This window comes from Thunnus maccoyii, chromosome 15 (assembly GCF_910596095.1).
Source record: "Thunnus maccoyii chromosome 15, fThuMac1.1, whole genome shotgun sequence".
NCBI lineage: Eukaryota > Metazoa > Chordata > Actinopteri > Scombriformes > Scombridae > Thunnus > Thunnus maccoyii.
The window spans coordinates 10450657-10463499 of NC_056547.1; the positions used below are offsets into that span (position 1 = coordinate 10450657).

Here is a 12843-nt window from a genome sequence, read left to right on the forward strand (position 1 = left end):
TCACCTCCCCCACTCTTCATACACGTTTTCATTTTTCTTTCTCAGCCTGCCTATAGGCTTTTATATTATTCATGAACTCCATATTGTTTTTGGCTGATGCAGAATACATGTTTTCCCTCCTATATTACCTACAGCACACCATACATTCTCCTCTTCAGTGCCTCATCTGCAATTTAGCAGAGCTAAACTTCAGGAACTAAACTACACTGAAGGTTGCTGCATTAATAATTTATTTTCATTCCATTCCTATCTTATCAGTTAGTAGGCCTATATTGTGACAATATCTTGGAGACATAGGTGGATGGCACAACATAGGTTGTAAACCTGACTTGATCTTAGCCAGCTGATACTGGCACTTTCTATGTATTCACTGCTGTTGTCTTTTAAACCCCCTTCACCCCTTTCATCGACATGAGAAAAGTTCCTGAAAAGTTGAACATGGGGATATACGTCAAGAACAACATTTTACAACCTTATCTTGTGTTGAATGTAAAATCTTAAAGGAGACTTATCATGCACATTTCCAGGTCTATATTTATATTCTGAGGCTCTACTGGAATATCTGTGCATTATTTACAGTTGAAAAATTCCTTATTTATCTTATACTGGCCCTTTATGCAGCCCCTCAGTTCAGCCTCTGTCTGAAACAGGCTGTTTTAACTCCTGTCTCTTTAAGGCCCTCCTCCTGATGAGCCTACTCTGTTCTGATTGGTTAGCTTCTCAAATGACTTCTGGCGGTTCTGGAGGTTACATAGTAGTCGGATTTCACTTCTTTTTCTCATTTTTTACTCAAAATGGAAACCTCTCAAATATATATAAATGTTTGAGCTGAAATCTCATCCAAAATAAGCAAGTGGAAAACCTTAGCCACAAAGGCTACAGCACAGATGGCCATTTGTGGGCATGTGTGAACAATCTGACAGGTAACATTGCAAATGAAGTGTTCAGAGCAGGTTGAAGCCCTGGCTTTTGACTTTCAGGGAGCATTTTACAGACGTTCACCTCAAGTTCTGGACCATGTTTAAAATAGACAGAAAATAACAAAAACTATGATATGTTCCCTTTAATCTACAAATTTAACTGGTAACCAGCTATTGAATGAAAGTGATGGATTAAAAAGTATAACATATCTGTTTGAAATCTGGGGAGAAGTAATGGAAATAGTGTATTGAGTAAAGTCATAGTGCCTCAAATTTGTACTTACAGTTATGTGAATATGTTTTCATGGACACATAATAAGCTAACAAGAACACATTTTGTTCCTCACATTCAGTGTAAAAACAAATGATTGTAAAAAGCATCTGTAAGCAGGAACAGTCTGTGCACAGTGTTACCTTGTTTTACCTCTGCACAAAATGCACAGCGGTGAGAAGCCTGGCTCGAGATATAGATTTATTTTGCCTTATTCCTTAATTTAAGGTGATCGACAATGCTGATTCTGCTCTTCCCCTCACAGTGACCTTTGCTGTCTTTACTTAGTTTTCCTCTGAGTGACAGGAGGAGGAATGCCCGTTTGTCTTTGAGAAGTTAAAGTCTTTCTACTTTTTTGTTAGTTTCCTCCGCAATTTTCTCACAGCTGTCTTTCTGCCAATCTCTTCCCCTCTCTCTCTCTGGCTCTTGCCATCATCAAACCTGATATTATAAATCACAGAGTTGCGCGCCAAGTAATCTACCTCATCAAATGTGGTGATATGCAAATAAGTTGATTAGAACATGACAGCAGTCAGCGGGACCCTTTTTAGCCATCATATCGGATCTAAAAATGGCTGCCAACCTTCCTGCATGCTGTTGAAATGACACTAAAGCCAGGCATTAGTGAAATGGTGTGACTCATTTCAAGTGTGAATGTGACTCAACAGTCATCATATACTTGTTAGATGTGTATACTGTAATCCATATCATGCATGTTTATCCAGATGGCTGGCTTATCAGGAGAAAAAAAACAAACAAATTTAACATTGATGTACAGTATTTTTGTTACTTTTTAGGATAAATTTTTTGGGTTTCTGGAGTTTCATAACTTTCATTAATACAACAGAATGAAAAACATGGAGAAATATGGTTTTATGTATGACCCTAAACATGCAATCATAGCACCATTTATGCAGAGGTCATGCATGAATCGTTTTCTATTAGTCACCAACAATGTAACAGTGGTACACTCTTTTGTGAGTGGGGCAAATGTCAGTTCCGAGGGTCAAGTTAATTATCACGTTCTTACGGTCTGATTTTCATCCATCCTTAACCTCCGACTTCCCTCTTGACCTCGTGGACCTCCAACACACCCCAGTTCCTCCATAACACCCTGCGAGTGTGCGTTTGTACTTTCTAAGCCCATTTCTGTATGAATCTATGTGTGTGCGTGCTAAAGACCTGTCTGCGCACCAGACACACCAGAAGCAGTTTCATTAGGATTGCTGGTTCCCAGGAGGGGGGCATGTGAATAATTACCAATTAGACTGTTGTCAAGAACCAGGGTGGGTGCAGCGCTGTGGCTGCCATGGAAGGTTAGGGTGGGTGTGTGCATGCCTGCGTACTTGTTTGACGTGAATATGTATATGTGTGTGTGTGTGTGAGGTTTTCTGATTGCACTCCCCAAGCAGTGGAGCGTGCAGTCGTGGCTGTTAAATACAGAACGTTGTTTAATCTAATGCTTCAGTCACTTGCTGGGGTTCTTGTCAGCTTTGTCAGCTAATTATAAAGTAGCCACATGGATTACACACTCTTTCTCTCTTTCATTTTTTTGATATTACATCTCTCCTCTCCCCTCTTCTCCTCTCCTCTCTTTCTGTTTTTCCTCAGTAAGAGGTGGCACGGGTTGAATGAAAGACATGTCGACATCACATTGAATAGCAGTGAGTGTTTTTAGATGGGGTGCTGTATGTAAGTGACCTTGTTTTTCTAATGATTTAAAAGCCTATTTCCCTGCAATAGATGCGAAAGAACCTGCCACGATAAACAACCTGACCTTTCTCAGTAAATACCCATCTCTCTGAGAGAGAGAGGAATGGTGGTTTCATGTATTTTGTTAAAAAACATTCTGGCAAGTGTGATGTTTTGCTTGAACTGAAGGTTTACATCAAATCAATTAAAACTCCCTTGAATTAATTCCCGGAGCAGCTTTATTTGCTTTTACCGTTTGTTGTTTATATACTGTTTTAGGGCTCCTTTTGTCACATTTTATTATTGGCCTCTTTGTCTATTTTATTCTCTGTATGTGTATTTGGTGTTTTATTGGTTATCTTATTTAAAGTGTCTCTTGTAATTTCATTTTATTGTAAAGCACATTGTAAGGAAGATGCCATAAAAACACATTTTACACTCAGTGATATTACTTTTTTTTGGAGGTTTTCGGGTTTTAAGTTTTATGGTAATGTGAACCCTATAAACCATAATCATAAAACCAATCTCACAGTAGCTCAGACTCTAAGTAGGAGACAAGCAGGAAAGATTGTTCCTCTCTCTGCTTAAAGGCGATATACTGTATACTTTTTTTCTGTGGATGATTTATTACAGAACAAGGAAAAAGGAAATGGCAGACAATGTAGGGGTTTCAGTAACAAACAGGTTGATGAAAGAGGTGGATGTATTCTTTCACAGGCTCCTTTATTCTTCCAGGATTAACCTGCATGGGAAAAAACAGAGAAGGAGGGGAGTGATATATTGGGTCAAACTCACCTCGTCACCTCCTCATCCTCCACCCTTCACCCTCCACCCTCTACCCCTGCACCTTTCATCTCTTTTTTCTCATGCTTCCCTCATTTTTCATTCTGCTTGGCTCATTCCTTGACAGGGTGAGATGGGATGGGATGATACGAAAAGAGGCAAGGTGGTTGGGTGATGGGTTGCATTGTCAACTCTTCTTCTCTTTCCTCCCCTCCTCCTCCTCCTCCTCTCCCACCCCACCTCATCCTCTCACCTTGTTTTCCTTAGCTTCCGCTTGATCTCTCCACTCTTGTTCTCCTCCTTTTGATCGTTTTACTTACAGCTACACAGTTTCCTCACCCTCTCTCTGTTTTTGCTGTTTCTGTTTCTGCCTCTTTCTCTTCTTCTTGCCCTGGGAGATGAGAAGTGCTTCAAAGAAGTAGGACATAGAGAGTAGACAGAGCGAGGAAAAAGTTAAGTGTCAAAGGAAGAGTTGACACACTATGCTACATTTTCGAGAATTGTTACAATATTTCTCTCTTCCTCTATTTTTAATGTTTCCTTCTATCTCTCACTCGCATATTCCCCTTTGCCTTTGTCTGCCTTTTTATCCTGCACTGTACTGTCACTCTCCTTGTCTTACTGATTCATCTCAGCCTTTTCTCATTGCTCTTGTTCTCTCCTGCACAGCTTAGTGTACCTCCTCCAGTCTTTACCTCTCACCAGTGGTGGGAGGTAAAGGTCACGTCCTAGTAAAAGTACCAATACAGCAATGTAAAAATATGCCATTACAAGTAAAAGTCCTGCATGAAAAATCCTTCTTAAGTAAAAGTACATAAGTATTAGCAGCAAAATGTACTTATAGCATTGCAGTAAAAGTAGTGGTTTGGTTCCTCTGACTGATATATTATTATATATGACATCATTAGATTATTAATACTGAAGCATCAGTGTGTAAGCAGCATGTTACTGTTGTAGCTGCTGGAGGTGGAGCTAGTTTAGTCCAGTGGTTCCCAACCTAGGGGTCGGGCCCCTCCAAAGGGTCACCAGATAAGTCTGAGGGGTGGTTGATGATTAATAGGAGAGGAAAGAAGAAAAAACAAAGTTCTGATACACAAATCTGTTTTAGGTTTTTGGACTTTTTCTCTAATCTTTGATTTTTGTTGAAATATTGGAAAATGTGAAAATATATTGAAATTAAACCATGTGAGTAGTTTAGAGGGAAAAATCACTATTTGGTGATGGTTCCATTTTTAACAATGTGTTGTATTTTGAAAGCTTGTTATATTATCCATTGTGTGAAATCTTAATCTGAAAAGTAACTAAAGCTGTCAAATAAATATAGTGGAGTAGAAAGTGGGGAGTGGAACTATATAGTAGCATACAATGAAAATACTCAAGTAAAGTACAAGTACCTCAAAATTGAACTTGAGTACAGTACTTGAGTAAATATGCTTAGTTACTTTCCACCACTGCCTCTCACAACAGGAATTATTCAGAGAGTTTAGACAGATAGACAGATTTGTACACCAGAAGAGACATGACACTGCCCTCTGGGAAGTAGACTCCTCATCCCTCTCGCTTTCTATGTCTTTCTGTCATTCCTGTGCAATGTTCTCATCAGCAGCCCCCTTTCCTCTTCTTTCCTTTTGCTATGCCTCAATGTGTCATCACATGTGACCCTACCTGGGGTTCACATACAACCCTGAGAGCAGGGCAGAGTATTATGACTCTTGGATGCCGATATGCTTACCTGAACATAAAACTTTTCTTTTTATTTAACATAAGACAATGTTCTCACATGTAAAAAAAAAATGTGGAAAGTAGTTGTACAAGAACTTTACCTTCATAAATAGTTTAAAATTGGTAAAATGTTGATTATTATAACATTATAAATGTTATTATGAATCTGACCAGAAAAGCAGTGCCAAATTTTTGAGCTTTGTAGTTTTTTTATACATGGTGTTAAAGACACATTTTGGTTGGTACCATTTACATTCGATATCTAGGTGGCCCGTGGACTTCTTCTACAGGAAAAGAGATACAGACAACACTACACTACACTACATACTCAATATGCAGACCCCAAAATAACAATTTAATCTGGAACAGGAACAAAATTTAACTGCAACCTGGACTTCTTTTGAGTGACGCGTCGCTATCAAGTCGCCTCAGCTGTCATCATTCAGCTGCCTACTAGTCACCGCAGTTAGCAAGATTGTTGTGGCATGTAGGAACTCCAATTGATAAGGTAAAATGGCTTGTTCAAAAGTAGCTGATACAAAAATAGAAAGGTTGACAGTGAAAAACATGCATTTGAGAATGACTGGACTGAGAAATACATGTTCATTTTACCTGAGGGAGGTACAAGACCATTGTGCATGACTTCCAATAAATAAGTGTAGTGGAGGAAGACTCACAGGTAAAGCAAGGCTGAAGAATAATTTCTTTATTCAAGGTTTAAGTGCAGGCAAAGTAAAACTGAACAGAATTGATCAATGCAGAACAAACAGAGCAGTAAAGAACAATGGATCCAACAAGACTGAACTGAAAACCAGGACTAAAATACAAACTGAACTGATGAAACAACAAGGAACAGGTGTCAAGACATGAGGGCAGGTTGGGAGCTGATTGGCTACGGAAGACATAGGGAGCAGGACAGGGCTAATGAGGATAATGCAGGGCAGGTGTGAATGGAAAGTGTGGAGGGAAAAGCAGAACAGACACGTTCCGAATTGCATACTTCTACTTTTTACATACTGTTGCATGCAGTATGCATACAGTTGGAACACACTACTTCATCTGTCATTGCGGCACCTGTCATGGCACTGTCTTCCGTCACTGCACTGTCAATGTGCTGTCATTGGTCTTTGCTCTCTCAGTGGCTCAGTCGATGTGACGGATCGTCCACTGCACACAGGATTATGTGTCAGAACAGCCAGAAAAGCATGATGGCTTGGATACTGCAAAAGGCGACTGGATGTAGTACCAGGACATCCTGGTACTTTTGGCATACTGTATTTGACATTCTGTGTATTGGGGCATACTAAATATTTTTCTGGCATACTAAATAGTATGTTAGTATGGGTATCGGAACGCACCTAATGACATGAGGAAAACCCAGAACAGCAGAAAACCTTGAAACCAGAAAACACAATCCTCATCCTAATCAACCGACATACATAAACCAGTCCAAGAGCACACATGAATATGACTTAAAGACACAGGCACACCACAACCTGCAAACCTTTACCAACAATCTCATGATGATGCAGCTCTTCAAACATGGCTGACAGAGGCTGCAAACGCAAATCACTCAAATCTACAGAAACAAACGTCAAACAAACTCTTTTTTTATAATGTGTTGAGGATGAGTTACAGAGAGTCCAGCCATTGAACAAACACCTGTCAGTCTCTGGATAAGAAGGTCTGCCAAATGCCCTGAATGTAAATACAGATAACATATGAAATGAACTGCCTGGTGTATAAATTGCTACATCTTATATGTCTAACTAGTTGTGTCAAACTCCTCAGTCACATTTCACAACAAGTGTGAAAGCAAACTCCAATTTCAACTTCAAGGGCCTACTGCCACTCAGTCCAGTTCAACAAACAAGTTAAAAGTCAGCAGGCATCTGGTGGACTGGTGGAGGGACATAGAGCCACACTGGGACAGAACCATGACACGGTGGCCATAATGAAGAGTGGGAATGCAAAACGCCACTACGACACCAAACATGCCTATTTTGAACAAAACTATCCCAAAAACACGAAGGTAACAACCATAAAACTGAACCAGTTAAAGTAATGATATCAAGACTCCAGCAGAATAACTATAAAATCAAACACTTTCAATAATGAATGCAGTGAAGAAGTCATACCGCAGCCTTATTAATGATCATTATTAAACATTTACTGAGTGTTAACACTTACTTTTACACTAGTTTGAGGACTTGGTTACACAACGAAGGTGTCATGCCTCCAATTAATACAGAAATGCTGTTCATGTACATAGTTCTGAAATTTTTGTACTGAAACATCATCATTTAATGCACCCTCACTAGACCTCTGATACGGTGGAAATTTATTAAGTGGACCTCTGAGACTTGTAATTGGGTTTAGAGAGAGATTGCCAAAGACATTTTAAGATGAAAAAGTAATGATATACGGATACTTCCTTGAGCTCTCAAACAATTATAAAGAAATACTGCCATGATAAAAACTCACTCAATCTCAACTTTCAGTATGCGTGTATGTATAAGATAAAGATGGTACATTGCCACAGTGTTTGTCAACAAGACGTGAAATTGTGTGTGAGAAAGAAAATTATGAATTTGGCTACGTGTGTGCACACATGTGTGAGTTTGAGTGTGTTTGTGTGTGAGAGAGAGAAAGTGCAAGATTTCCCCTGCTGGCTGAGCATGTCAGCCCTGTCAGGAAATGAACTCATTTCCCAGCCTCACGCCACCGGCTGCTGCTGTTCTCGCTTCTTCCAACCCCTCCCTCAAGCATCCTCACTCTTCCTCCTCAGCCCCTGTATGCCCATCAAACACAAAAAAGAGGAGAAACACACACACAACACACACACACACACACACACACATACAAACTCAACCAACCACACGCAAAGACATGCCACATGATACCATCTCAGCTGGGACTTATCACGATTATAATCACTTTTATATTACAAATCAAACATAGAAACACTGCAACTATAGATGAGATAGAAAGTGGTTGTTGAATTCTCATCAGGAGATTTACAAAGTGGATCAGGGGATTGCAGATTAACATTTCCCAGATTAGGGCGGTGCACTAGGTTACCGTGATTTAAGTGCAAACCCCATCGTGACTCACTACCAGTACAAACTGAGTAGACCCACTGACCTAATCCCCTGGTTATATCTCTCTTACTCTATTTATTTAGTGTTTCTATCTGATTTGTCTATCTGACTGTACTCACAGGTATACAGCACACCTGAGATTAACAAACAAGAACATAATGAAGACACTTAAAGTAGAACATTTTTAGAATGACATCATCCACTTAATTAACAATAAAAGGCTGTTTGGTGATCAGATTAGAAATTAAAGCAAGCAATACAATAAGTTCAATACAGCTGATATGGTCAAGTTTATTTTCGGGACACTTTAGGTAACAAACATGTTCATCCACACTGCACCTTAATAGAGGATTTTGAGGTCATGTTTTTTCTGTGAGTTTATATTCTATAATTGGTAACATGCGTGTTAGAGAGTAACATATGGTGCTATTTTATTGCCTAATTCAATTTGACATTTACTCTTAGGCTATAATTCCTAGCAGCCTGGAGAAGCTTTACAAACACATTTTGATTCATTTGGAGAAATCAGATTTACAAAAAAATATGATCAAAACAGATATCTGATTAAATAATATAAAATGTCAATTATCCAAATAATTAAAACATTTTAAACTATTTTGGCATCTCATACATTTTAGGGATATAATATCCCTAAGTATTGATAGAATCCTGGCAATGGACCTATTATGAGAAAAAGTATTTAGTCATAGTTAAAGCAGTTTTAAAGCAGTTTTTTCAGTCCAGTCTCAAGCTCAAATTCATTTTAATGTCAAAACTCTCATTTATCAGCATGCATTATAATAAATGTTGTTGAAATTTTAACTTTGCATTAATAATAATACAGTAATATAACATGTATGTTTAATAGCAGCATTTATATTTTAGGACAGCGCCTGACCCAAATCTGTAGTGCACACATGATTTTTAGGGTCCTGTCAGGCTCAGATCAACTTGCAGACCTGTAGCATGTTAAAATAGTTTATCATTTAGCTTTAGAGCTTCTGGTAACTCAACATAACGAAAAATGTAGAATATGCAAATTAATCCAATTTGATGTCTATTTATGAGGTAGATAAATTTGCCCCAAGCTTTATCCATCCCTTTTAATGTCAGTTGGAGCTGTGCATGGTCGTGATTTAGATTTCATTATGTTCAGCTCTGTTTTTTTTTTTTTTTATGTTTTCAGTTCTGTTGCTCGATGTGATTTATGTGCGTCTGTGAGTAATTTGTAATAAGTGCTGATCTGCTTCACTGTTAGGACAGAACCAGGCAAAAAAGTGAGTTGACTGAACCCAATGACCGTCCCAATGTCCTCTTTCATTTAACGATTCCTCTACTGGATTTAGGGGCTGTCACTATCAATTAACTTTCCTCACATCAGTCACAGCTGGAGAGGAACAAAAGGTTGACTGAGGGGAGGGTAGTGGGACAGATAGATCATGTGGTTTTAAAGTGAGGGAGACAAAACAGACACAAACTGAAGAAGAGGAAAAAACGGTACTATACACATACGCATGCGCACTCTTGGATGGCTGTTACAGTACCGTGGATGGTTGTGGTAGTGGCAGCGGGGGGGCGGGTTGTATAATTTGATTTGGATTTAGTGTTGCTTGGAAGAATGACACAAATTCTACAGGGATTAATCCGGCTTTAATTCAATCTGGCCGCCGCAGCCTGAAATAGCCCCGCTCTGGTCCTGCTGTTCCTCTGTGAAAGCACAGCTGCACCTGGCATGGGGTACAGAGGCCAGGCATGTGTGTGTATGTGTGTGTGTCTGTAACTGTAAGTGTGTGAGCATGAAGAAAAAGATGTTTAAGTATATTTAATCAAGTATAGCTTTGTGTTTCTGTGTGAAGAAGAGTGTTAATGTGTGTGTTTGTGGTTATCAAAAGAGTGAGAAATGGACAAATCAGCTTCCTGTGTTTGCATTATATGTGAGTTTAAAAGTTAGTCCTGACTACAAGACTGCTCAGATCTCAGAGCTGCTGTTCTGCTCACTACAAGACTTTTCTTGTACCAAACTGTCCTGTTAATGATAAGAGAAATCTGTGACTCGAGTAAATGATCAGGATATTCAACAAGAAACACTTTTTGTTTGCCTTCCTCCGTTTCTTGTTGCACAGTCATTGAATCCTCCTGATGTCCTATCTCACACTTGTTTCCAGCACATCTTGTGTTTGGCTACAAAAAAATCAAACATGTTTGAAAACTGTGTATCTCACGATCAGGTCAAGACATGTCTAAGAGCAGCTTAAATGACACAACCTGTCCTGATGGGCACAAGTGCAATTTTGAGTTGAGTTGTGATTTTTTTCAGATCTCAAAAATGTGTCAAGGCACACTAATCATAGCAGTGTAACCTGCATTAGGCGTATTTAATTGCAAAGGAACATTAAGTGTTTTCATGTGCATGTCAGTAGAAATATGCATTTTGTGTATTTGTGTGTGTGTATGCATGTGTTTATTTGCCGTTCTGCAGTGCATTAGCATGTTTAGTCAACAGGGGACATTTTACACCCTTCCTCTCTCTCTCTCTCTCTCTCTCTCTCTCTCTCTCTCACTCACACACACACTGCACTCTCCCAACATTTGCCTCATCAGTATTGTTTGGCTTGCTGCCTACAAGCAATCTACAGTTCATCACGGTTTCCTCCTAAAGGGATGGTTGTCTGGTGATTTGGATCCCACATCTGATGTTGAAACATTCTTAATCATAACTGCTGTGTTGTGTTTACATCTGCACCTGTTTTCAAAAAGCCTGTAAAACAGGCGTATGCTGAGTGTATGCTGATGTGATGAGTTCAGATCATTTAAAATGTCCAGACCACAATGAAATGGGTAAAAATAATGTAGCACTGGACTGTAGGGGGCTTAATCCTGTACTAATGGCCCCTCAATGTGACAACAGAATTGGACAGAACAAATACCACACTAACAATTTTGCTCTTTGTACACCTTCAAATAAAGGAGAGGAAAGCTCCATACTCAAAACACATGCAATCTTTTTATTTTTAGTCTTCTGAATCTTTCAACCCATATTTCCTTGTTCATGATTAGCCTAATGTGCCAAAATGAGATTAAGGGAAGTCAGGATTATCCTAAAGAGGGCAAATATCTTTTTGCAAGTCCAAACCTCATCGATGTGCATTTTCTTTCAGTTAAATTGTACAGCGTTACCAATAGTGGGACTGAAAAAGGAAAGAATTGTACTAGTGGCTCTATAGCAAAAACCAAGCAAAAATTGCTTTGTGTTCAGAAAATTTCAGTGAAAACTCGTAAAATTGTGTAGATTATTTTTTAGGGATTATCCTGTGGGCAAAGTTGACTTTTTGGCTAGAATAAAGTGATTTAAGTATTAGGGGTGTGTTCGAATACAAATACATTATTTGGCAAAGCACAAATAGTGTTGTTTTGTTGTTTTATACAAATATTTTAAAAATTATTTGTATTCGGGAAGAAAGATAAAAACATTTCAAATACCAGCGCGCAGGTCAGTCACATTGCTATCTCAGTCTCTCTCCTCTGCTACGCTGTTACGTCTGTCAGCAGGTTTCAACAAGGGGAGTCACATCCACCTGCTACATGATGCACATTTCCTAATTTGGACATCACTCCTGGAGTTGGGGGTGTTCCCCAGAGATAAAGCTGAGCTACTGACACATGCAAAGTACTCCCAAGGGACTCTCCGTTACCTGTTGTTCCACTTCTCCTTTCCACAAAGTTAGGTTGTAAAAAATAGGCAGTAAATGAAAAGTGCAAAGCAAGAATTGCCTTTGAACTTCTTTCCTACATGTTACACGGTGTGCTGTCTCTGTGTCTCTGAAATTAGCAGATGAGTAAAGTTTAAGCTCAGTGGTCAGCGCAGTCGTTTATGATCTGGGAGACTCCAGTTCGAGACCCAGTATGGGGACCTCCTTTGTAAGGTAGTTTATTCATGAACACTTACTGTAACACTTTAATTTTCTGAAATTAAAAGCATAATAAAAACAAAAATAAAACCAGAATTTTTAAGCCTCTTTCCACTTTTACTCGAACACAAATAGAAATACAAATATTTTTTAGGAGACCTTGAAAAAGAAGTGTGCGAGTGGATAGTTTCCAGACACTATCTGCATCAGAATCTATTTTTGGCTAAGCATGCACAAACATTTGTTTGAAATTTGTTACTGTGTGCCCAATAATCATCCAAGGAGGGATGGCTTTTGAACATCATATCAGATGATTCCCATCAGCGACAGATGCTTCCAGTATGATGACAGATGACGAATATGATATATAATCTGGATACTACTGTCACTGACTCAGTTGGAGATAGACGGATTAAGACAGTAAGAGTAAGAAGGGAAATTAATGG

At 39.0% G+C, this 12843-nt stretch overlaps 1 long non-coding RNA gene across 1 annotated transcript; it reads right to left on the reverse strand.

The window, feature by feature from the left end:
* Positions 1-3547: 3547 nt before the first annotated feature.
* On the reverse strand, positions 3548-6154 carry LOC121913739. Its single transcript, XR_006100368.1, has 3 exons — positions 6001-6154; positions 3920-4074; positions 3548-3625 (listed from the first exon to the last, which is right to left on the reverse strand). It is a non-coding gene; the product is annotated as an uncharacterized LOC121913739 (long non-coding RNA).
* Between the last annotated feature and the right edge of the window lie 6689 nt (positions 6155-12843).